At 39.2% G+C, this 25,115-nt stretch overlaps 1 protein-coding gene and 1 long non-coding RNA gene across 6 annotated transcripts in view; one reads left to right on the plus strand and one right to left on the minus strand.

The window, feature by feature from the left end:
- Window positions 1–23,717, minus strand: part of LOC135324732 (uncharacterized) — a 44,909-nt gene extending 21,192 nt beyond the window's left edge. Inside the window, exon 1 of the long non-coding RNA XR_010386015.1 lies at window positions 23,473–23,717. This is a non-coding gene — a long non-coding RNA (uncharacterized LOC135324732). The remainder of the gene's footprint in view (window positions 1–23,472) is intronic.
- Window positions 23,718–24,179: 462 nt separating this feature from the next.
- LOC135325065 (A disintegrin and metalloproteinase with thrombospondin motifs 6) overlaps window positions 24,180–25,115 on the plus strand; it is a 163,885-nt gene continuing 162,949 nt past the window's right edge. For 3 of the 5 annotated variants that reach the window (XM_064502512.1, XM_064502518.1, XM_064502521.1), the window contains exon 1: window positions 24,180–24,784. The gene's annotated coding sequence lies outside the window, so the exon portion shown is untranslated. The remainder of the gene's footprint in view (window positions 24,785–25,115) is intronic. The other 2 variants (XM_064502513.1, XM_064502514.1) reach the window with 2 other exon arrangements.

The following is a 25,115-nucleotide window of genomic DNA, read 5'->3' on the forward strand; positions in this document are numbered from 1 at the left end:
TACACAACAGATGTTCCTTTAGGATGCATTTAATATCGCTTTTTTTTTGTGTACCATATTCCGTGTTCCCCAGGCTTGTTTTCATATTTCCTACTGCTTAGGATAAATTGTTGTGGTGCTATGAAGCATCAGTAGAGAGGACAGACCTGTAAAGTGGATTTAAATCTGCCATAGAGTATTACATCTCATCTTATTGCTTATTACATCTACATCTTATTGCTCAGGGCAAAGAGCCACAATCTGGATCAGTATCTGGCCTGTTCACTGTTTCATTAACTAAAAATATCCAGTGAAAAATATTCATTTAAAAATAATGCATTTCCAGAAACAGGATTTTAGGTACTTCCTCCCCCAAATAAGTTACAGAATTCTCAGCCATAGACCCAGATGCTCCCCCCTCTTCAGCTATTGTTAGTGACAGGAATTAGTCTGCCATAAATGTTTCATGTCGTTAATCAACAAACATAGCAAATGTATTTCTGTCCGAAGAGAGGACACGCCTCTGAAAAATGCTACAGCCATTGCTCTTGCTCTCTTTACACCTGAATATCCAGACACAGCTCTTAAGCTACTCTTATCACTTCAGCCAGAATTTAGGAAACAGTGACCCTTACAACAAAGTCAGACATCTGTAATTCCAGTGGAAAGCAATATAAAAGGCAATGTGACTTGATGCCAACATGTCTATAATTAGTTATACTTTGGAGCCTATGATTTTGACACTAATCTCATTAGTATCAACTCTGACAAAGAGATCATGTCTTCTATTTCACACGCCCAGTGCTGTATTTATAAAGCAGTACAAATACATCCAGCTTGAAAAAAATTAAAACATTTGTGGAACATCAACAAAAAGCAGCAATAAGAAAAGCAATAAAAAACACCTCACTGTTGAGACCAAGAATACTAGCATGGATGAACAAGCCCTTGCCTGGTCATGAAGTATGTCTTTGAAAACAGTTTGTTGATCTTAATGTATCAGATACGGCAGTAATATCACACACCAAAAATAAAAATCTAGAAAGCATCACATAGCGAGGTCCAAGACATGAACAGCAGCACATAGACCACCTGTGGATTTCCATAACTATGCTGTAAGTCCTGTGGTTTCACTTTTTCCTAAGTCCTGGACTGAAGCTTTGTCATACATCTTGGGGGGGGGGGGGGGGGGGGGAAGGCATTTACAACTACTTACAGGTAATGTTTATCTAGGTAGTTTTTACTGCATCTAGAGTAATTTCTCACTGGAGTCAAGGATGGCTCAGGAGAAAATTAATTCCTCCTCATCTCTTTTGGAAATCTTCATCTTCTACACATGTATTTGTTGTCTTACAGGCTGCCAGTAACTTACATGTCTTCTAAAAGTGGATTTTGGAGAACTTAGAGCATTTGAAAATAGATAATAGATAATAGAAAATCGATAGAGAAACTGAGAACTTAGAAGTTCAGGCAACAGTGATCCAAGAGAAGGTACCCAGGTTATTCAGACCTCTATTCCCAGCTCTTTCATATTCACAAGAATTCTGGTATGCCTGCTTGATGCTTTGCTAACAGTTCAGTCTCCTATTTGGAGATGTCTGGGATGCCAGCTGAAGACAATGTCTGTCTGTCCTTAAAATAATTGATTGCCTTGTCTGTCTGGTTTCGTGACCTGAGCATGAATCACCTTAAAACTGTCCTGAAGCTGACTTTTGGAAACCCCGTTTCCACAGGACGTAGTCAGAGATCATAGCTGACGCTTGAACAGTGGACCTTGTCAGCAATGGCAATCATACTACATTTTATGCTCACATGGCAATTTTTGCACACCAGTTGTCAATAACTCTTTTCAAAGAGCTTATTATAAAAAAAAATGGTTGCTTTGATTTACTTTGGAGTTGTAGGAGAGGTCATACAGAAACGTAAGCAAAAATTCTTCTTATTTTCTTATTCTGAAAAAGAAAACAAAACTTTTTAATATCCTCAGTCAAAGGAGACTGAACATTACATATGCTACCACAGATTCTAAATGGTGATACTTGTTTCTGTCTTTCTAGAGTCAAGTTTTTGGCTTAGAGGCTATTTGTATCATACTGCTATCCATCTGAGCTATGAGAAGTATACCTGAGATGCACAATTGCACCAGCCTAGAGTACTGTCCTAGGACTCTCATTGCTCTGAGAAATGGACTGATCCTAAAAGGACATTCTTGAGAAGTGTCAGTCAAGCCTCTTGGTAAGCCACAACAAATCTTTATTTATTCTATAGTAACCAATAGTGATCAAGATACATGCCATGACAACAATGAAGAGTGTAATAAGGACAGATTTTTTTTTTTTGACATTGGTCGATACTGGGTAAAACAGTATTGCACTTGGCTGGGTTTGCATTATTTGATTAGGCCCATATGTCTGGAGTTATTGACACTGCTTAAAAACCCTCACAGCTCTGAGACTCAGTCTCCTGACTGAGTCTCCTGCTCAGTCTCCTTTGCAAAGCCTCAGATAAGCAGTAGGCTTATTGTTCATCTAATTCATATTCTCCATCTTCATCTAATTCATCTTCATCTAATTCGTATTCTTCATCTAATTTATATTCTCACAGTATTGAGCTGGTGGCTGCACCTTTAATATTGTCAAGAAAATGATATCAGTCACAATCCTGTCACCATCCAGGACATTAATCATGGATAAATAATCACTTGCTAATCAGAAGCCAAATTTGGGAAAATGGCGCTTTAGTTTCTGATTGATTCAGTGAGAAAATCTCAATTTGAGGGAGTGCTACTTGCCATTCAGCTTTGATGGAATCCAAACTGACCTAAGCGAAGGAGAAAACATGATGTATTGTACCGTAACAGTTCTTTAGGATTGTGCATACAGTGTAGAGCCCGTGATTCTCTCCTCCCTAGGCACAGTTCTGACAAGCTTCATATTGCAAAGAAATTGATCTGGCAACGCAAACACCTTCCTGTAGGTACTATTACAAGATTATAAGGAAGCACAGATCACATCTGTTTTGACACACTCAACTATGCAAAAGATTGAGACTGGTACAAATTTTCTGTTATCCTTTCCTAGCAAATTAATTATATTGCTTTGGTTAGTTTTGATGGTGGCTTTATAATTAGCTGTTGTATTTGTCTGCATTTTGCTGCAACAAAAGTCATGATTCGAAGAATCATGATTTCAAAAGACTGGCATAACATTTCTGGATATGAAGTTCCTGACAGAAACATAGATGAGCTTTTTGCTTTGTTTTTGAGAGAGAACAGGTGATGCTAATGAAGAGTGTTATAACTAGTAACAGGCATAAAACCTTGGGAAAATGAGTGTACCTTAAATCCTAGGACACTCTGTAGCATTTTGATAGAACAGTACTGCATTTTCTTTATCTTAATTGTATTTGAAGATTTTTTTTAATATAAAATAAGGAAAGGTCTGATTAACAGTAAATAAAACTGAGTCCTGGAAAGCATTGGTACCTTGCACCTGTTTGCACTTTATGCCTCCAGTACATCCCATATCTATCATTCTTTCATGAAGGATAGCCGTTTTATGTGCTTTCTGAGAGAAAGTAATTCTTTTTAGTGTTTTGGGGTTTTTTTCTGGGTCTGAGGCTTTTCGTTATTGGATTTTTATTTTATTTGCTTATTTATTTATTTTGCTTCAGAATGTTTTAGCATAGTATCTTTTTGATCGGAATGCTTTCACTGATTCCCAAAGGCAAAATTTTAGTGATTGAGCCAGTGAGACTTTTTTTGTGCATATTCTCGGGCAATACTAGCACTACGTTTTAGTTCAGATTGTTTCCAGGTTAAACAATGAGCATTCCAAGGTACCTCAGCAGTGCCGAACTACTCATAATTATAATCAGCCATGGTTACAAAAAGTTCTTTGTTCTGCAAAAGTTTAAAATTCTGTACTTTACAAAATTTATTGTGTCAAATGAAACATAATCTTGCCTTCTCTATTTGGCAACAAATACTGCTTGCAGGTGCTTCCAAGCGAGCTTTTGGGTTATAGTTAGCCAAGATAAATGTAATTTTGGTGGTATTTCTATTGTAATTGTAATTTAGGTCGCATTTATATGAGTTGCTGGAGGCTGTTTCAGGCAGACATACTTTCAAATACAAATTAAACTAGATTAATGTTGCAGTTTACTTGATAAATACGTTTACTATTTATAATATATCATTTCCCCAACAATCAGTTGCTCAAGTTTCCTGAGGATTATAAAACGTGTTTGCTTTGTTTTAGCAGAGCCCTGGGGAATTCTGACTGGTGCTGAGGTAAGTCATTGCCCTGGGTGTCCTGCTCTCCTAGAGACATCTTTGCCAGAATTCTAAGTTACCCCCAAAACTAATTTTAGTGTTTAGAATAAATTGATATTTTATATACTAGTTCAGCTTTGGTACATCTTTTGCTTTTATTTAACAGAACTGTTCAGTTTTCTGTGTATTTGTACTGACTGCAAAGCTCTTAGGGCTAAATTACTGCATTAATACATTTTTCTGAAGAGCAAGTGTTAACTTAGAAAGTTAACTTTGTGTGCGTAACCTGATGCAGTTGCATCTAGCTTTTTATTTAAATATGCAGTATGCTTTTATTTTAGTATCATCCCTTTTCAGAGTTGTGTCTATTTTACTATTAGAGGGGTTTGTTTTGGGAAGTCTGTATTTTCTTGAAAGCTGTATTTTGATTAGGTCCAGGAACATGTAACACTGAACTGCAACACTGCAAAACTAGCTAATGACTTCGTTGTGTTTAAGAGAATAATCCAAAGGCTGAGGTAAACATGTATAAAGTTGCTTAATAGAAAGGAAACAGGTGTGTGTTTCTTCACAGAAAGGTGAAACTGTTCAACTGAGCTGAATTTAAAGTTAGATAATCTGGCCAAAATAGTCCTCCTACCTGTTTTGCAAATTAAAAATTGAACTAGACTTTTCTATCATAGTTGAAAACTTTCTAGAGAGGAACTCTTTGTTACGGCATGTTGGTTGCATTTCACATAGATGTATAATCCTGTACAAGTTATTTTTTATTATAATTAGACAAACTTTATTATTTCCGGTTATATATAATATTTTTTAAAAAAGAAAATGGAGCTATAATCTGTCATAATTTGCATAAATGAGATACGGAGTTTAACCCAACTGAAATCAATGATATTTTTCCTATTCCCTGTGGTGTTTCTCTTCTTTTACTGAACACACAGAAGACCTGCTACCTTTTGAAATATCGGCACTATAGATATAACTCAGACGCACTCAGATGAATGCTGACTTGACTTAGTAATTGCAGTTACTGTAAAAATCAGGAAACAAGTACACATAATAGTGTCACCCAATTAATGTTTATCAAAAGTGTATGATCAAGGAGTTTCCCAGCTTGCTTCAACCTTGCAGAGCAACCCCTGATTGTAAACAGGAGCTTAGTTTTGATGTTCTTGGCGTACAAGGGCTAAGGCTGCACAGTATTCTTTGCCTGACTGAGTGCAAGCTTGACAAAAATAGTGTAACCTGATCAAAGTCCCTTGTATACGACAGGATTCTGGCAGCATCACATGTAGTCTATGATTTGTGAAGATAAAATACTGAAGAGCTGGCAAAGGTATAAAAATAGTTCTGTAACTGCCCGTGTGAGGGTCTCAGCAGAAATCTGCTAACAACATACGAGTTCTTATGTAACTTTCCTCCTACAAATAGGGCTGACGTGGGCAGTAACAACAAAGCTGAATTTAAAAAACATTTGCAAGTCTCTTGACTGCTAACTTTGAGATGATTAACTCAGAAAGCAAGCTCTCACATATGGGTTACAGTTCAGTAACACTGGAACTGACCTTGAGAATAACAACTCTGTCTTGACTAAATTAGTCAAACAGTGACTGTTCTACATCAAGAAAAATGTAGCTGCAGCAGTGTTGACGTTTTATAATGTAACACAGATACTAGCTTTATGGAATATTACATCTCTATGTCAACCATGAATTATCACAAGAAAAGCAGCTCTTCTTTAGAGAGCCAAAAGTCACCTAAACTAAACCACAAAATTGGGAGAGGGCAAACAGGCTCCCAATAGGATCAATCCATAGTAAGAGCAGTCCTTAGAGCGGGAAGCCTCCGACACCGTGCCGGAAACGCTCTACAGAGAGCAGCTCACTCTGTCTAGAACCATCAGGAGTTAGATGTAAACCTTCCTCTTAAATCCAGAGAGAGTTATTTGCTCAACCAAGTTAATTCCTGATGCAATTCTTTTCCACTAGGGACAGGACTGCCTGTGGGGTTACACCAGGGATGAAACCGTCCCACCGGATTACTGCAGCAGCAATATTTATGAGCCTAGTACAAAAAAACCATTGTCATGAATGTTTGACAATATTCTCTTTGCAACATTTAGCAAGGTTTTTTTCAAGCGGTGATTAGTCAGAAATCCAAATCTGCAAGGTAGTCAGAATGCAGTTAATCCTGGGACAGAAAACAAACTCACTGCCAACTTTCAAAAGTAGAAGCACCTAGAAAAATTTAGAGAGCAATATGATCAAACTGAAGAAGTTCATGTGTTTCATTTTTAAACATTTAACATTTTAAACATAAAAATTTGTAGTGGTAAATGACATTTAAGTTATACGAGTATGTGGTTTTAAAATAAATATGCATATATATGTCAGGGATAAGTTTTATGTGCAAAAACATTATCAGATGTGGGAGCTTAGCAAATTGTTAGCAAATTACATAATTGTCCATAAGCTACAAATTAGTCTGAATCAGACCAAATGCAATTATTTCTGGTATATTAATTAGGATGTTATATTTAGTCTTGAAAATGTATTTTGAAGATTTATGTCTGCTTTTTGGATAGTTAAGGAAATCTTTTGCATAAATTTACTGACAATGCTATGATGTTCAAAATGTCATAGTTCATTAACTGCATATTTTGACTAAACTTAAGCAGTCAGTAATCATCTGAACACAACTAATATTCTGTATTACAGCTAGATATTAAAATAGAAATGTTTTTGTTTATAATGGTTATTCCTTTCCAAAATGTTTGATAATTAAAGAAGAAGAGAAGATATGTTATGTTTTAGAAAGAGGTTGTTATTCCCATTTTGGCATAGTGATACATAATTCAGTACAAATAGCATGCTACTGCTTTTATATACTAATCAAGATATGAAAAATTTATGTATATTTAATAGCCTAAATACAAGAAAGACACTTGTTACAGTATGCACTAGGTTTTTAAAATCTCAGTCAATTTATTTGTATCTATATTCAGTGGTAAAAAATACCATTTTATTTTGGAAAGAAGTGACTTTTATTTTGTCTTTTTTTGCTTCTGTCATGTTCACACCATTAGGTCATACCATTTAAAAAATCTTACATTTTTTTGAGAGATTTTGTGTCTATCTTTTTTCTGTCTCCCTCCAAGCACATTTTTAAGTTTTCTTTCTCTATATTTTGTTCTTGACTTTCTCTTTTTTATTTTCTATTTCATTTCTTCTATTCTCCTCCCCATATCAGTACTTCCCTCAGTACCTTCTAGTTCAAGCTGTATTCACATCGGGGTGTTCCCGAGCCCTATTGTAACTGAAAACAGGCCTATCTTTGGCTCTGAGCCAGGCCTTAAAACAGCCTCTATCCAGACTCTTCCTTTGTGGCACAGCTTGCTCTGAAGATTTTCTTTTCAAAGCTAATACATTCAAAAATTTTTTTTATTTGGTTTCTGAGGCAATTCTAAGGGAAGCACTTTTTTTTTTTTTTTTTTTTTTTTTAACAGAAGTGTCCAGAGGAAGTTGAAGGTCAAGAAATGGTCCCTATTGCATACCTCTTTTCCATCAAGGTTACCAGAGTCAAAGTTTTAGCTGCACTGTGAGCAGGTCGCTGCCAGCAGCAGCCTTTCATTCAAATTAATGAAAAATTCTCAGTTCAGGAAATGTTTTTCTCTGCAAAGTTTTCCAAAGCCTTCCCTATAAACATGGAATGATAGGTACATGAATTATTTCCCAATAATACAAGTATTACCCATTCACATTGTAAAATTGTAAAAGAAATTTTGCAGAATCCCACTGAATCATGTTAGAAGGAAAAGTCCTAATATAAAAATTAAAAACAGGAAAGTCTATTTCTCTCCTAGCCCATTAGAAGGTATATGGGAAGAGCATGATTCTCCAGCAGCTCACTGTGTAATGTATTAACCAGTGGAAAAAGAGAGAGCCTTGTAACAGACTGTCAGCTCTCAGGAATCATCTGGGGTCCATCATCTAGCTACCTTCTCATTCCGGGCAGTCAGCCCTCATCTGATCAGGATGCTGCTGCAGAGAGCAAGGAGGGAAGATGCATCTACCCTTCTCCGAATATATTTCTTTCCATTTCCAACTTCCAGGAAACCCACAGGACCTGATGAAGCTCCATAAGGAGAAATGAACAATTACATTCCATGAAACTATGCAATCTGTAAAATTTTTGATCCAGACACAGTACCAACATCTTTGGGGGAGTTAATTCTTTAGACTATGCATCTGCCACTTGCTGCTCGCTCCAGAGAAGCAAGCTGCCAGTACAAGTATCAAACTCTTTGTGAGGGCTGCTAAAGTGGCAAAGAGGAGTTGTGGAAGGAGGCAAAATGCAGATAGTTTGGTTAGCTCTGCAAATCATCCAGCTGTCCCTCTTCCATTTCCAGTGGATCACTTGTCAGATTAGCATATGAAACTGATAAACCAGAAGATTCTTAGAAAAAAAATCTTGGAAAAAAGATGAGGGACAGCGAACTCTGATAATCATGTATCTGGACAGGGACTAGAATCTGGACCTTGCAGGAGAAGCCTGAAGCTGTATGAGTAAACATGCACTCAAGTCCAGCTGGAAAATGCTAAAATACTATAAAAATGATTCCCACTGAAGAAGGTTGTTGAACTCTTTTCTGAATGGCCTTGGGCTCTCTTACGCCTTCCTTCCTACTAGCCTACCACTTGCTGCCAACCCACTGGTAGTGAAAATGATTTAAGAAAAAAAAGACTGTGCAAGCGGGCCACAGCAATCCAGGTCATTGTTTACATCAGGCCTTCCAGGCCTTCGTTCCCAGAACAGAATTCCGTCAGAATTTCTTTCCATCAGAAAAGCACATAATTTTCTCAGCAACAGATTTTGGTACAGGGCAGCCTCTGCCACACACAAAATTGGGAAGGTGGAAAAAGGAATTACAATCAGAAAAAATATAGTTTGTTGTAAGAAGTTGGTCAACGGCATTGTAGAGGCAAATTATAAATCGATGAGTACTTACATCTGTATTTAGTCTCTTGACTAAGTGACTGGATTTTTAAGCATGCTGAATGTCTAGAGCTTCCATTACACTTTCTATACCAGTAAGATCATGCATCTCGGATCAAGGGTGTACTAGGTACTACATTTCTATTTGCAGTGTATTTATTACTGTTAACTATCCTTAGTTGTTTTTTAAAAAGTCCTGTTAAATGTATTTGGTAAAAAGAACAAGAGGTACACAGGGATTGCAATCTCAATTCTGCCAAAGGCATCGGAAATGGCAAAGCAGCCCCAAAACAAAACATTGCTAAGCAATAGAGTAACAAATTCTTTCTCTTTTTATCGCCTTACTTAAGCTGCCATGGAACATATGGAACCACAATTCAATTATGACTTAAAAAAAAAGAAAGAAAGAAAGAAAGAGCAAGAGAGAGACGTTTTTATTTGTGAATGCTGATTTCATATAGGCTCTGTATGGAACAGAAAAAGTCATCTCTCCCATACACGTATACCTCCTGGTTCCTGAAAACTGTTTGACAAAAACAGTTTGAAAGGGAGCATCTTTTCTTTACATAGGTTTTCTAGTTTGCATGCTGATTAAGAAAAAAAATAAAGCTCTGCAGCCATACTGACATTCTTGAGTCCTGGCAGGTCACTGCTTTTGGAGCCAAGTGCAAATTGTATTTCCTCTCTTAAGTTTTCTGAAGAGTAAAGACGCTGTGGAAAATAGCAACTTTTCAAAAAGTTGAATTTAGAACAAGTTTCTGTAAATGTAGTGATGGAATAGTTGGAAATCTTTTAGTCATTGTTCTTTTTTTTTTTTTTTCCTCCCTGTAATAGCTATACTCCATTGGAGGTGGAACCAGTCAGGACTTTTTTTTCAGTTTTGTGGAAATTAAAATCCAGGCCATAGACTATTGGTTGTCATATTCTTTTTTCTTACAGCATTCATTGGAAAAATTTCTCAGAGCTACAAAAGATATTCTGGCCAAAAAGAAAGAAAGAAACCTACCGCAAAATACCTTATTAAGAAGGGCACTTAGATAGTTTGTGTAAAACCTTGGTTCAAAGCAAAGGTATGAACCTCAATTTGTGTTATTGAATGCCAGGACAGCAAACTTATTTCCCATTCTAGCATAGATCTCTCCCTGGTTTTATGTTAAATCAGTTTCAGTTACTCTAAATAATATTGATTTACCTGAAGCAGGGACTTGAAACTGGGTCTCTCACATTTCAGCTGAGTGCCCTGACTGTACGGTTTAACAGAAGGTCGTGGTTTTGTCTCAGTGTTAAATGGGAAGATACGTGATTTTTTTTTAATTGAAAATCCACTTCTTTCTCAATTTTGCTGTTACTTTTCCTAAACTGTCGAACTCAAAGAAGGAGATGGAAGCTGTGACCCACTGTTAGAGATAAATCGCTGGTGGAAAGCAGCTGAAAGGTATGTTCTCTAGGTTTTTTGCTTTTCTACTTTGATTTGGGGGGTCTTCACAGCCCCAAACCAAATGGTGTGTGGGATGAGAGGGATGGATCAGCAGCAGAGGCAGTGCAAGCTGAAAAGCATTTGGCTCATATAAAGATTGTTTTCTGCTAAACCATAATTTTATTCAAGAAATATTGGCTCAGTTGGTTCATCATGTGAAGACTTAATATGGGGTAGACATTAGAATATGAATGTCATACAGAAAAAAGATCCCAAAGCTCTGGGTCTAAAAACACAATGGGAAAATCTCTCTTTATTTTTTATTTAATTTAAAGGATATGCATAGAGATTCTGAACATCTGACAATCATTTTCTTTTTCTGACAAGTTAGTATACATTCATCTCAATGTTCGTATACATACTAAGGCAGCCTGTAAGATGTTTTAATGGGCAGTACCATTTCACCTCTGCATAAAAGGTTTGTAGGAATATTGGAAGCTGGAGACAGTTACAGGATCCTATGTGTCAAAGTTAGATTAATGAAAATAAAGAAGCCAATCCTGTTTTCATTGAAAGCAAACAGAAAATTACCTTGATGTAATTGTTTGTACAAGTTAGAATCATGTAGGTTGGAAGCGATCTCTGGAGGTCATCTAGTTCAATCTCTTGCTGATTCAGCGAGTGACAAAGACAACGTGCTACTTGCCCCTGAGCTGCAGATAAACCATCCTAATGTATATGAATTTATATGGGCATTTCTATTAGAGTACCTAGAATTTAACGGGTTGGCCAGGTGTGCTATGTCTGTATTTCAGTTATCAGTTCTGCTTCTGTAATAGTTATCTGTTATTATTGACATGTTAAGCCAGAGTTCTTCATATGTATTTCGTATTTATTTTTCTCCTGCCTAGTGCCCAGCAAGCTTACAACATACATGGCTAGTTTATAATATAATCTGATTTGAGATAAGAAAAACATTAATTCTGCAATTAAGTTTTCTCTAGAATAAATGGCATCAGAGAACTCACAAACACATGGGTTAAATTAATGTCTGCCAAGTCATAGAGCCAAAATTTGTTCAGTTTAGTGGCACTTGTTCTAAGCAATTAGAATAGAGGGATACAATGATTCTTCCATATGATGTTGGATGAATCTTAAGTAGAAATCTTAGGAACAACTGAGAACCCTAACTAAAATCTGTTTCCATTAAGTAAGAGTGACTAATGAGCTTACTTCCCTCTTCCATTCCTTTCTAGAGAATCTGCATTCAGTTCAGATTTGCTGGTTAAACTTGCACAAAGCTACAGACCATAGTAATTCATGAAAGAAATGAAGTAGCACAATTGAACATGGACTGGCGCAGGTAAATAGAGCCAAAAAGATTGTATATGGCATGTTAGGTTGGCTAAATCTGCCACTTTTTCCATCGCCCTGAAACTTCCTTTTAGTACAATAAAGGCAAGGAAGGCATCATTTTCACTAAATTTATGGATAGCTAAGATCCCTTTCTGAATCCAGACTGCCCAAATCATTGGAGTTTAGTGCTGAACCAGATAGAAAGCTTAGTATACAGGTGTAGGAGGAGTTTAAATTTAGTAGCTGTTGTGTGCCAAGAATATAGTCATTTTTCTTCAGCGAATTGGTTGAGTCCAGCACATTGGCAATGGGGAAGGGGGAAACCATTCTGCCTCCAGCTGGAGCCCATCTGGGACTCTATATCTCAGAGGCTTAAAATATTACGCTGCCTGACAGGAGATGATTGCCTGATGACCAAGTGTGAAGTTGGGAAATACAAATTACCTACTCTGACAAAGCTGTAGTATTTTTAGGGAGGTCTTCAGCTTGTTATCAGTATTATGAACAACAAAAAAAAGTTTGTTTGCTTTGGAAAAAACAAAGGGGAGAAATATGGGTAAGAAGTCTATCCAAAATAAACTACATTTTAAGAAGGAGGATTCCTTTTATTTACATCTGTTTTTTCCCCAAAGGGTAAAAGGCAGTGTTAATCATGCAAATTATCTTCTAACTATACAGTTAATTAGTCTAAGATAAATTTGACTTAATTTCAAAAATATCATTTGGATAAACTATGCTACTTTTATTGAACCTCAGAAGCTGTCAGGTTCTTGCTGTGAGGGCCTATACACCCCTGTGAAAAGCTGAATCTGAACCAGATAATCAACAATAGGACAGCCCTTTCCCTGTTCTCAGTTAATTCTCATGGCCCAAACCCTTGAATCTTCCCCTGCCATTATGCTTTATGCTCAGCCTGTGAAGTGAAATATAGTCATGAGTATTAAGAACTTTTTAATCTCATATCCACAATGTTTATATCTTCAGTATTATCAAAATGTCTGCTTCAGAAAATGCGTATTCAAACACAAAGTTGTGAAAAGCTAAGAATCTGAGTTTAAACCCAGTACCTTAGCCATAAGAAATGATATGTTTGTTTTTTAATAGGACAGCATTATTTTATGGAAATTACAAAGGATTAATTTGAACAGAAGACCTGCCCACCCTCTCAATACTAGCATGATCAGTATACATGTTCACGTTCTACACATACATATTTTTATATATATGAGACATACATATTTAAGTCTATATAAATATTCTTGAATAAACTAGTTTTAAAATACATATTTAAGTCATGAAACTTACATGACCTTGCCAACTAATACACAGTAATCAGCTTCTCATTTGTTAAAATATGTTAAGTGAGCTAAGAGAGAATGGCCACTAACTGCATATCTTACCATCAGTATTCTTAATGCATCTCAGAGGTGAGGGAGAGAATTGGCATTCTCTCTGAATAGGATCAGGAAAGGAGACAAAAGTAGGATAGCCCTAAAATCTTGTTGATCCCTGTTGATGATAGTTTGTTGTCAAGGGGAAAAGCACAGCATTCAGTATTGTTGATCATAGTGTCATGTCACACTTGAAAACACTCCAAGATTCAATGAGTGTATATTTTATGTTTAAATGCTTTGTAACAGAGAAAACACAAAAATAGTGATGCACACCTTTTTCTACAGCTTTTTTATACTGAGTCATATGAGGTTCATTCCTCTGTTCCATGTAAAATGTCTCTATGAAGCAACTGGAAGAAATCCTGAGCTGCTTAAAGGCCTAAGTGTTAGCAAGGGACAGAAGACACTTTGGCAGCAACATTTCTACTTAGGCACATTTATTAGGACATGTGTAATGTTTAACAAAACAAGCATAATGAGGTTCTTTGAGAAAAGCAATTATGCAATCATACTGTGGTGGGCATTTGTCACAGAGAGTTCTGTTCCCAAGATTAAAAAATCCTTTTCTGCACATCATATTTTTCTCAGTAAATCCCCAAATTATTGAACTAAAAATCAAGAAAGCACACCTAGCCACTGTCCACCTCAGCTAGGGAGCAGTGATTAAACAAACAGCTGTGCAAAATATTTTACCTTCAAAACTACAGTTAGGCCTCAGAATAATTATAGTAATGTATTTGACACTCCATCTTTGGTAAGAAGCCATGTAGTTGGTAAGAGGTTTGTGTGTAGTTCTATTGTAGAGTAGCGCATGAGGAATGCTGGGCTGCCCTGCCTCTTCCAAAAGTTTTGTGTAACACATTTCAAGCTTCTGAATCTCTTTTTCCATGAAGTCTTAGAAAACAACTTTGCAGAGATAGTGCACAAAGTGAATTCCCTGGTATTCTTTTGCAGTTAATTTGTTTCATCCCCCAAAAGAAAGCCCTCAATAGAAGAGTATCCATTCATGTGCAAAGCCGGGAATCTGGGGTAAAACAAGAGCAAAGGTTTGCCTGGTCCCTCCCCCCAGGCCTATTCAGAGAGAATCCCAGTTCTCTTCCTCACCTCTGAAAGTCCCACATTGTATCTGGGGACAGAGAAAGAGAATGGCCCAGAGACAGCTATTCAAAAATGAGAAATAAAAATGCCCTGAGTGTAGACTTTAAATAGAAATGACAGGACATATCCACAGGTGATGCATAAAACTAAGGATTTTACACTTTAATAAAGAGGTATGAGCATAGGCTAGGGAAATAAGGTTTGGAAGGGCAGAAGTAGTTGTAAGTTATCGCATTTTTATAATTACTGAAATGTACTTGGGCCTGATCTAAAATTTGTACCAGCTGAATTGAAGGTGTGACAATGTACAAATTTAGTTAAATTCAGTTATGCAGATTACAGATCCCTGAATTATAAAGTAGTTAATGCTTAATCACACTTAAGTCCCCTGTGGCTCCATTTGATCTCTTAGTAAACACCAATCATATTTGGTAAAACACAAAACTAAACTTTCAACTTCTGCACTATTCAAGATGGTCTTTGACTGCCTTAGAAAATGGTGGAAGCCTTCCTCTCTAAGTCCTCATTTTCCAGACAGCATGATAAATTCACTGTAGATACACATTTTCAGATGGGATATCTGCATCTGTGTTTGTACTCATTAAGTATGTACTTGACTGGCCTTGTAAATACACTGCTAAATTATGATAGCTGTAGGTATAGACTGTTAGCTGAACTTTATACAGACTGGCAACACTGCAAGAGTAGTGTTATGTTTATAATTAAATCTATGCACAAAACTGCTGGTGCAGTAATTTATATCAGAACTTACTCTAATTGCCAGACAACCTAATCTGTGGATGAAATTGTTTAGTTAGATTTATAGATGGCTGCAACTGTGGTTGCAATAAGCTAAAAATAAGTGTCTAGCATTTTCTTCAAATATGTAGATTTCTATAGCTGTTACTCCATTTGTTTTGAGCACTTCTATCTTCTCTGCCAAATTTCTTGATATACTATTAATTACAAAGTTTACAGAATATAATTACAAAGTTTACAGAATAATACTTAGAAGTTACCACTAATCATTGAGTTTCAGCCATGGTGGGAACACAAATAGATTGATGTTAGGAAAATTTAGTCTTTCAGGAGTGAAGGTTGCTGCTAGAATCAGCTTGAATCCCTTTCGCAATTTCCAGAGACAACCATATGGAGGATGACGCCTCTTTTGATCTTGGCTAGTCATGTAAGTAGAAACTCAGAGACAAGTTGCCTTTCCCTCCTCTTTTGCCCTCAAACATCTGTGAACAGCCACACACCAGCATCATCTTATCTCTGGATGGTTACTGTATGTTAGAATGCAAAACTGGTATCATATATTGTACAAGCCTGTCAAACCATAATATCAGGCTTCCTGAAAGTTTTGAGAACAACTGGATCTGATCCTTTTTCACTATAACTTGCCTACTGATGCAAATAATCATTTAATGGCTATAGCAGGAACAAAAGCATGCTAAGTCCAGTTCACATTTCAGTTCACAGATTGTGCCCAGAATTAGACCTGTAACTAAAAAGTGTAACCTTTTAACTCTATAGAAACAGAATGTTGTTTGCCATTTTAATGCATAGTTGATTTTGCAGCTGGAAAATTTATATTGTGAGCTCTGGTCTTTTATTGAAAAATCCTTTGTTTTAGTTTTGTCTTTAGAATATAACAGGATGCTTTACCAAATAATAACCTAAAATGTGTACACAACAGTTAAAACATTTCAAGAATATTCAGTGGAATATCAGAAAATTAACAGGACTAAATCCCTATCAAAGGGTAATATAAATTGCAACCATCATGATGTTCTTGCTCCCAGGGTTTGCAAAAGTTGACGAGGGCTTTGATAGATTCATTTAACAAATAGCTGCAGTCATTACTAGGGGATCAGTAACTGTTCTTTGGAGTTCTTTTTGTTACTGTTCTTTTGTGGGAAATCGCTGCTTCCACAGCAGAGCAGCAAAATGCAGCATATGCATGCTCCTGCACAAAGTCCAACAGCCTAACTTAAGATCTAGTGGAAAGCGTTTTTAAATTAAACCACTAGAATTTGTACTGAAGAAGAGTGCTCTTAAGAACATAAAAATAGCTGTACTGAGTCACCCCAAAAGATTCATCTGGCCCTGGATCTTGTCTCAAGGAGTGGCTAAAAGTGAATAACTAGTCAAAGAACAGGGCAAGCATATATGGCTGTTCCCCTCTATACTCTCCTGTCTCCGGTTTCTAACCAGTTCTATGTTAGGGACATACATGAAGGTCAGAGCCCTTACTGCCGCACAAACTGTTTTCATGCAAAACCAGCCAATCCTAAATAAGTTGTAAAAAGAGAATGCTGGACTTTTTAAGGGGGCTCAATGCAAACAAACTCCTTCAAGCAGAACACTGCTTTCCCTAATGAAGGAACTGCTACTGCTGCAATAGTCCTGTAATAACATCAAATATGAAGTTACTTGTGAGATAGAAGGAAAGGTATTTACTTACTGCATTCACGTAACACTTCACTGCATTCACAATATGTTGTTGTATTTTGGGGGGATAGGCAAAAGTTGCAAGGGGACGGGTGAGTATTATTTTTTTCCAAATGTTCTTTAATCCATCGGCCTAACGGCTTTCAGTAAAGATAGTTCCACTTATGAGCTGTTGCAAGACACTGTGGTAGAAAGAATGCCAGAGAGCCATCTAAATTAGACCAAGTTGTAATCTGTGTCCAAAGCAGTATGCACCATATGCTCTAGAGTCTTTAATAAATCATTTCCAGTTATACAGTCCAGGAATACAGAAAGTCCAATTCTTTCCATTCAAAATAAATCTGTGCACATTTCAAGATCCAGTTTTGAAATCTCTGACATTAGTACATGCTTTTATATAAAGCATACCAAGAAGTGGGGGATCACCACTTATTTCAGCAAATGCTAAATGAGGAGTCTATGATGCTCATCAGCACAAAAACTGTAATTCTCCTCCAATTCAGATACTGAAGCAGTAAACTAGGTTCTTAGACCCAGGCGCCCGATTCTGAATTGGGAGTGTCATTTTCAGAACTGAGTGCCAGATTCCACAGCACTGCAGTGATCTGCATGGTCATAGCCAAGTCTTCTTGTGAGTTAATTCCAGATTTTTCATTCTGAAATCAAAATAACTGAATTCTTATACCTTTGCTTAGAATTTCTGCATAGTTTATATATGTTTCTGACTACATTAATCTTTGAGGAATATGGTTTTCCACAGAGATTTTCCACACACGTTTTCCACACATTGTAGCATTTGTCTCAACTTTGTTCTCCATAAATCTTACAGATTGTTCAGATCTTACTGAACAACTTTCTCTGGAAATGAAACTTACAAAAGAAGAATATATATACACATAGAAAAAACAGAATACATATAGGTGGAAAATGACCCCTTTTAGCAAACTACTATGCCCACTGAGATAATCTTGTTTCTGGTATCTGATTCTTGACCAGAAAGCAGGAAAGAGACAAAGCAGAAAAAGATACTTTCTACTGTCAAAATAAAACAACTCCCTATCCCTAGTCTGAACAACCTCTTCTTTCCCCCTTATTACTATTCTTGTTCTTGTATGGAGCTGAGTTAATTTTTCTATACTTTTTACTTTAATCATAATGAGGATAGTATGAGCTTGATCAATTTGCCTAGAAAATTTGAGGACAATATCAATTATGCTGAAGGGATTCCCTCATCAGCTTGACTAATGCAGTATTCCTAATTTCCGGTTTACTAGAGAGATCTCTAATCTTACCTCTCCTGCCATCCCCCCTTTCCATTTTTTGAGCAAGCTCTGAGCATAGTGACCACACTTCATATTCTCTAATCTCTCTGCCCTGCCTCATCTGTGTTTCATCAGGGAGGAAACCGTCTGGTACATGATGGAAGATGCCAAGTGCATGGGAACTGAGTTTCTCAGTTTTATTCCCAAATTTTATGCTAAAATAATTGGGCTGGTCAGATTCACAGGTTCTTGGAGCAACAAGGAGGCTCAGGTGACTATAGCCCCAGTATCAGCATCACACAAGAGTTGCTCCAAAGAAGCATTCTAGAAAAGGAAGCTCTCTCTTCATTCAGGTCATTGGTACGGCTCTCTGTAGTTAAACGAAGACATTCTTAGCAATATCCACTTGCTGGGTAGAAGCAGCCTCAAGGCCACACTTGAAGCAAATTCACTGATCTGAGTTTTGTTTGAGAGGGCCATCTGAGATAATCCAACTCAAAAAGGCTGCATTTCCCAATTTAAAGTGCACTCAGGATATGCATTCTGTTCTTTGTGGCAAACTGAAATACAATGTGCCAGGCACAATGGCCTCTGCCTCTCTCATTAGCCCTCACAATGATGGCAAGTGATTGATATGAGGCTGAACACATGGCCTAGAGTCATTTCTAGAGATGTTCTTAGTCTCTTCCTGAAAGGGGAGATGAGATTTGTTAGCAATCTGAATTCAGGCTACAAAGGAAATGTCAGTGCGAGATACTGGACCTCGACAGCACCATTGCCTTCAAGCGCTTTTAGAATCTTTTAGTTCAGGGGAGTAAAAATGAAGCACTTATGCATAGCAACAGCTTTTCTCCTTGAGCCTATAGTACAGATAAATGCAAGGTCACTATGTAGTATTTTTTCAACTATATGGTTGACCAAAGTATTTAGTAAGTATATCCCATAGTCTATTTCATACCTCAAGAGCTATTCAGTGAAAGTTAATAGTAAAAATTATTATAGATTACGGACACTGCTAAATCCAGGAGCCTGAATGGCATAACAGCTCATCTGCTTGTGTGAGTACATTTACATGGTCCTGGAAATTATGTACAATAGAATGGGAAACTATACAGGTTGTTAATGTTGTCCTGTTAGCTTCTCCAGAGGCAGCAGAAGTATGCTGTCCTACTCTGGAGAAATCTTTTAATCTAATTTGATGTAGCAGGTTGTCATAGTGAGGAGACAAGCAAACAAGCCAGATGTCTGTCAGATTTTCTATTCATTCTAAAGGCCAGACTCCAGTTTTTTCCAACCCTGACATAGGAGTAGTAGGAGGATGAATTTCTAATTCCTTACATGGAATTTACCAGATCAGAAATGGTTCAGGGCATAAATTCTTCCAGTTCAGTAAAAGCTGCATGACAATAAGAAACAGTAAGACATCTAATCCTAAAATAACATATCTAAAAATTAACTTGAGGCACGCATTTTTATGACTTGCCTTCAATAGTATTTTCAGAAGCAGAAGAGCACTTACAGTTTCACAGAATTACACATACATAATTAACACAAGTTTTAAGTCAAATGGCTTTTTCTCTATCAGTGGAATATTACATAAAACAACCCATGCCTTACATGTCAGTGTACATACTAAGCCATAATCACTGCTGTAATTGTTGTAAAGGACCCAAAGGTTATTTGTAAAACTATTCCAACAAACATTCCCCAAAAAGAGTTGATCACATCCCACAGTGTCTCGAGTCCTATGTTGTAATAAACAGACATTCCAGCAAGCAATTTTTCTTCATCAGCCAAGTCAGTAAGTGCTGTGGCACGTGGACTGCCTGTAAGACCCACTTACAGAGTAGCCCATGCTTCTGCAAGGAGCTGACATGTAACATCCAAGTTGTGCCAAGAATGGCACAAGCCAGACATCAAGAGTCCTGTTGCCAGTCTCTGAACCAGCAGAAGGGCCAATCAGGCCATTAAGGCCACAGTTTGATTTAAAAAAAGGAACAGGAGAAAGTCATGAAAGACTACAGCGAAAAAATTGTCACAGGGAATTAACTATAACATTTACTAAGCTCATCATGGGCTCCCTTGTTTAACTGCCAGCTGCCGGTCCTGTACAGAAAACAATATGGAGATTCCTTAATTGTCTTATCCTAGGCTTAGAACAAGAGATTATGCATCAAACATGATTAATTTTGTGCTGCTCAATATCTAAAAATATTATTTCAAAATGTCCTCTGTAGCATTCCCTAAATGCTTATTGCTACTGTATCTTTGTTTTTTACTGGAGGAATTTTGCTTGATATTTCTTAATTCACGAATAAGGGCATTAATGGCTTTCTTTCACTTAACTATGCATTTCAAGCAAAGTTATCAAAGAGAAAGGATAGAAAAAATAGTCTGATGAATCATGCTAGTCCCATACATTACAGAAATGATGTTGTTTATAACGTATCATATTTATATATATCATTTTATATTTAATTTCAAAAAATGATTATTCTCTCCCCAAACACTGCTAGGATGTCTTCAAGATGTGATAGGATATTATCCCCAAGCCTTCACTGACTAGATCAAGAGAGAGAATATATGTGTCTTGGAAAAAAATGTATTTTCAAGCATGTTTAACCAAATGTACAGGGAGCAAGAATCTCATCTTACAGAAGTACACTGCACACCAAAGACTTGTAGCTCCCTCTTTTATATTCATTTCACTTAATAGCAAGATTCCTGGGATCAACCCCAAATACCTCTGAATATATCTAGCAATGTTAAATTGAAGTTTAATATAAATATTTATTTAAATGAAAAAGTGTTGCCAATCTTATCAGTTGTTGACTGACAGACATTTGAAGGCTTAAAGTAAAGTTAAGAGTACTTAAAGCTTTAGCAAACTACTTTTATGACAAGCAAAAACTAACAAAGACATGGACTAATGTACTCCATGCTCAATAAATCTGTAATCTTGTCCAGGACTTCTGATGGCACAGTTGCCCAAATGGTTTTAAGTACTATCAGCATTCATAATAGAATAATTATCTCTGCTATTTGATAGTTCAACAAAGATTTCTACTTGCAGCAAAGATAAATTTATACTAAGGACCTGCATACTACTTTCTGTGCAAGTTTTTTTCCTAAAAAGCTGTAGATCATCAAAAACATATAAGTATTACTCAGGTTGTTGAAACAAAAATAGAAGTCATCAAACTCACTATTTTCATCTGAACGAGGTTCACTGTGAAAAATGATTTTACACAATAAAGCAAAAAAAGAGAAAGGTGAGTCAAACTGCACTGGGAATTCTGTCAGAAAATCTAATTACAGCTGGTCAGGAATTTTTAACTAAAGCCAAAGCATTTCCTGGTAATATACCACTTTTGACAAAGCTGTTAGTGGAAACATTTTCTCAGTTCCAGCAGTGGGTGTAGGCAAGAAAAAGTAGTTGTCTGGGACAGGGAATAAATAACTTGTTGGTCTGAACAAGCAGCTGGGTTCTGCAGAGCCCATGTTCAAGTCTTTGCTTGACTGCTTGATTTAGAGCAGGGAGTTGAACTCATGTGAGCGCCCTAACCAGACAGTGATAATCTGTCTTTCTTTTTAGCTTGATGAGTATTTAATCAGTTATACGCAGTGGAGAAGCTCCAGCCACGGAGGGCACAGTCTTTCACACCAGAATAGCCCCTCGGTGAGCTGTCAGACAGCAGCAGGAGCATTCCTGAGCCTGATGCAGGCAGCGTCTGGTTTGAAGGCAGGTCTCCCAATTCCCCCGCGGATACCATGAGCATGAGGCAATTTGCTATGGTAGGTGTCTACTCAAAAGGTTATTTTTCTGGTCCTGATATGAAAGGGGGGGAAATAGACTCTCATGGTAAATCTCTCTCCACAACCTATCCTTTCCAAAGCATAGATTCTCCCAGTTCGCCATACTGCTGTATTTGAAGGAAATGGTGAGCAGAAGCGGTCGCAACGTCTGTCCATGGAGACAGATGATGTGGCTAAGGTGCACCTATCTGCATTTGTTGCAGAGCTTGCTCTATGAGCATAGGTTATTAATACGATCATCGTATAAATGAATTTCCAACAGAAGAAGGAATTTGGGAATATTAACAACAACAACAAAACCTTGTCCATACTCAGCATCGCTTGTTTCCAGTAGGCATAAGCAGAGAATCCGCATAGATACAGCACCAAGTACAACACGGTATCAAGGCACCGGCGGCACGTGCACGCGTGGGCGCGGCGGCCCCGGGGTGGGGGGTGGGGGGAGGCCCCGGGGGCGCGCGGAAGCCCCGGGGGCGCGCGGCGCGGCGCTGCCCCGGCACCCGGCCGCTCGCCTCCCGCCGGCCGACGCAGGATGGCGCTCTTTGCATGAGCAATTGCACCCCGGGCAGCAGGTTGACCAGCATTTCCAGAAGAAAACATTTATCTCTGTGAATCCCGATGCTACTAAGGAGCATTTGTGTCACAGCTCAGGCGTTGGATACGCTGCTTTGCCATTACAAATGTAACATTAGTTTGCCTAAGAGCGTAAAAGGACCTCACATATAAGTGTTCCTTATATATTAAAATTGAGAGGGAAGTTTCAGCATGACTGATGGCAAATGTGACTACCTTTTTAGGGGCTTGTGCTTATTTTGTTAGAGTTACCGTTGATAGAAACTTCACATATTTGTATGTAGAAATCCAACTCCACTCTAGCAGCGCTTTATCTTCAGAAATAAAGCATGCAGCTACCACATGCGGTGTGTTCATTTGGAACAGTAAATGCCAACCATGGGACTGACTTCCTACATTTTATATGGCATGCACCCAACCGTGACCGTTAAAGTTACTATGAGGACTGTCAACTCTGCAGACTGATGCTGTTCCCTTTCCACCCTCAAGGAAGAACTGGAGTAACTGTATTTTTGGATGTTTCCAGTCTGAATCACTTCGCAGTTCAGCCCACTATTATAGATTCACCAGAAGAATTACACCTACTACCTCCGGCTCAGGATGAAAACACACACTTACACGCAGAGAAACCATTTGGGAAATACTGTTAGCAGAAGCTTGAAACCATCAGAGGAAGGATTTTTTTTCTCTTTTTTGGCTATCGGAAATTAGCTTGGCAGCTATGCGAGCGAGGCTCAAATTCCACCCCCTCCCTCCCTCCCGCTACCAGCCTCTCTTCCCCCCACATCACCGTTAGCTTCACCGAACATAAATGATCCAGCAGATCGCCCCGCTATCCTGCACCATTTTCACCTTTCTCCCGCTTCCGATGTGCGCGCCAGATTTTGCTGAAGATCCCACGACACGGGAATGTACTTGGGCTCCCCCGCCCGCTGCCACCCGGTTTCTGGTTGCAAATGAAAGCGAAAGCGCGGCGCCCACGCGCGGGGCGCCCCACGGGCCGCGCCGCGGCAGTCACCGCGCTGCCCGCCAGCGGGCTCGCTCGGAAGCGGCCTCTGCAGCACCGGCCACTCCGCTCGCTTGCCCTCATCTGGAAATAATGGGTTTTTTCCTTTTTTAAGGAAAGCCCATTACACCGCCGCGGCGCGCGCAGAGCGGCTCCGCGCCCGGGGGCGGCCCCACGGCAGGCGGCTTCAGCCCGAGGCCGCGGCGGCACGCTCCCCGCGGCGAGGCCGGGCTCCGCCGGCGGTGCGCGGCCCGGCCCCCGCTCCGCTCCGCCGCGCCGCGCCGCTGGCAGCGCTCCCCTGGCTCCCGCCTCATCCCGCGACACCGCGCCGGGGGTCGCGCCAGGGACATTAACTCCTCGGCGGCCGGGCCGGGCCGGGCCGCCCCCCCCGCCGCCGCGGCCCCCGGCCGCCCCCCGCCCCCTGCGGAGCGAGGCGCGCGCCGCGGCGGGTGAGTGGCACAGGGCTTCCCCGCCCCCCCCTCCCGCGCTGTTTTTCGTTACCCCGACTGTACCCCTGCCCCCCCCGCCGCCACGTGACGCGCCGCGCATGCGCAGCCGCGCCGCCGGCCGGGGCACATCTGCAGGCTGACGTCAGCGTGCTCCGCGCCGTTCCCCGGGCGAGGCTGCCAAGGCTCCCTGCTGCCGCCGCGCTCGGCTTGGCCGGGGGCCGGCAGCGAGAGGAGGTCTGGGGCTACTTCAACCAAACTTTCCTGAGTCCTTCCTGCTCTGCCTGCCTGTCTTCCCTTTCCCCCTTTCTCTCGCTCGCTCGCTCTCTCTCTCGCTCCCCCCCTTCCTCCCCCCCAACTCAGATGATATTCACATGGTATTTTGCACAGAGGAGGCTGTTCAAGAGGAGGGCACCCACCCCCACCCCAATATAAGCCTGTTTTTCCTTCCTTCCTTCCCCCCCTTTTTTGTTGGAAAGACAAAATGTGCAGGGTGATAGGTTGGGTGAATTGATGGCATCCCTCCTCCTGCCAAGTCAGTCCGTTTTCTAAAACCCCCTTTTAGGAAGGCTAGAGAATTTTATTCTGTTGGAGAATATAACCCTGATGGTTGCTTGCACAGAGGGGAAAAGCAGAGAGGAATACGGGAATCGTCCTGTGCAATCTCTATTGTTTGAAACTTACTTTATATCAGAAATTGAAGATGAAAACGGTAAGGAAGATTTCACGCTATTCAATGAAACTTTTGCTTTTCTTGTGTCCCGAATAATGGTGCGTTGCAGGGCTTTGGGGAGCGGGGGAGTTTTATATTGCATTAGGCGAGGTGGATTTGGAGTAATTTCAGAGCGAAACCTTTGAGGTTTGAGGATGGGGGAAGGGGTGCGAGGATTTTCAACTGAAAAGAGTAGTGATTTATGAAGTACGGTCTTGAATAGTGCAACTCTTTTTCAGAGTTTCTCTTTTTTTTAATACTAAATCGTTGGTAGAGCGAAAAAAAAATAGGTGAAAACCAAAGCAGCCCCCAAAACCCAACAACAACCCAC

Source organism: Dromaius novaehollandiae, chromosome Z, assembly GCF_036370855.1.
Source record: "Dromaius novaehollandiae isolate bDroNov1 chromosome Z, bDroNov1.hap1, whole genome shotgun sequence".
Lineage (NCBI taxonomy): Eukaryota > Metazoa > Chordata > Aves > Casuariiformes > Dromaiidae > Dromaius > Dromaius novaehollandiae.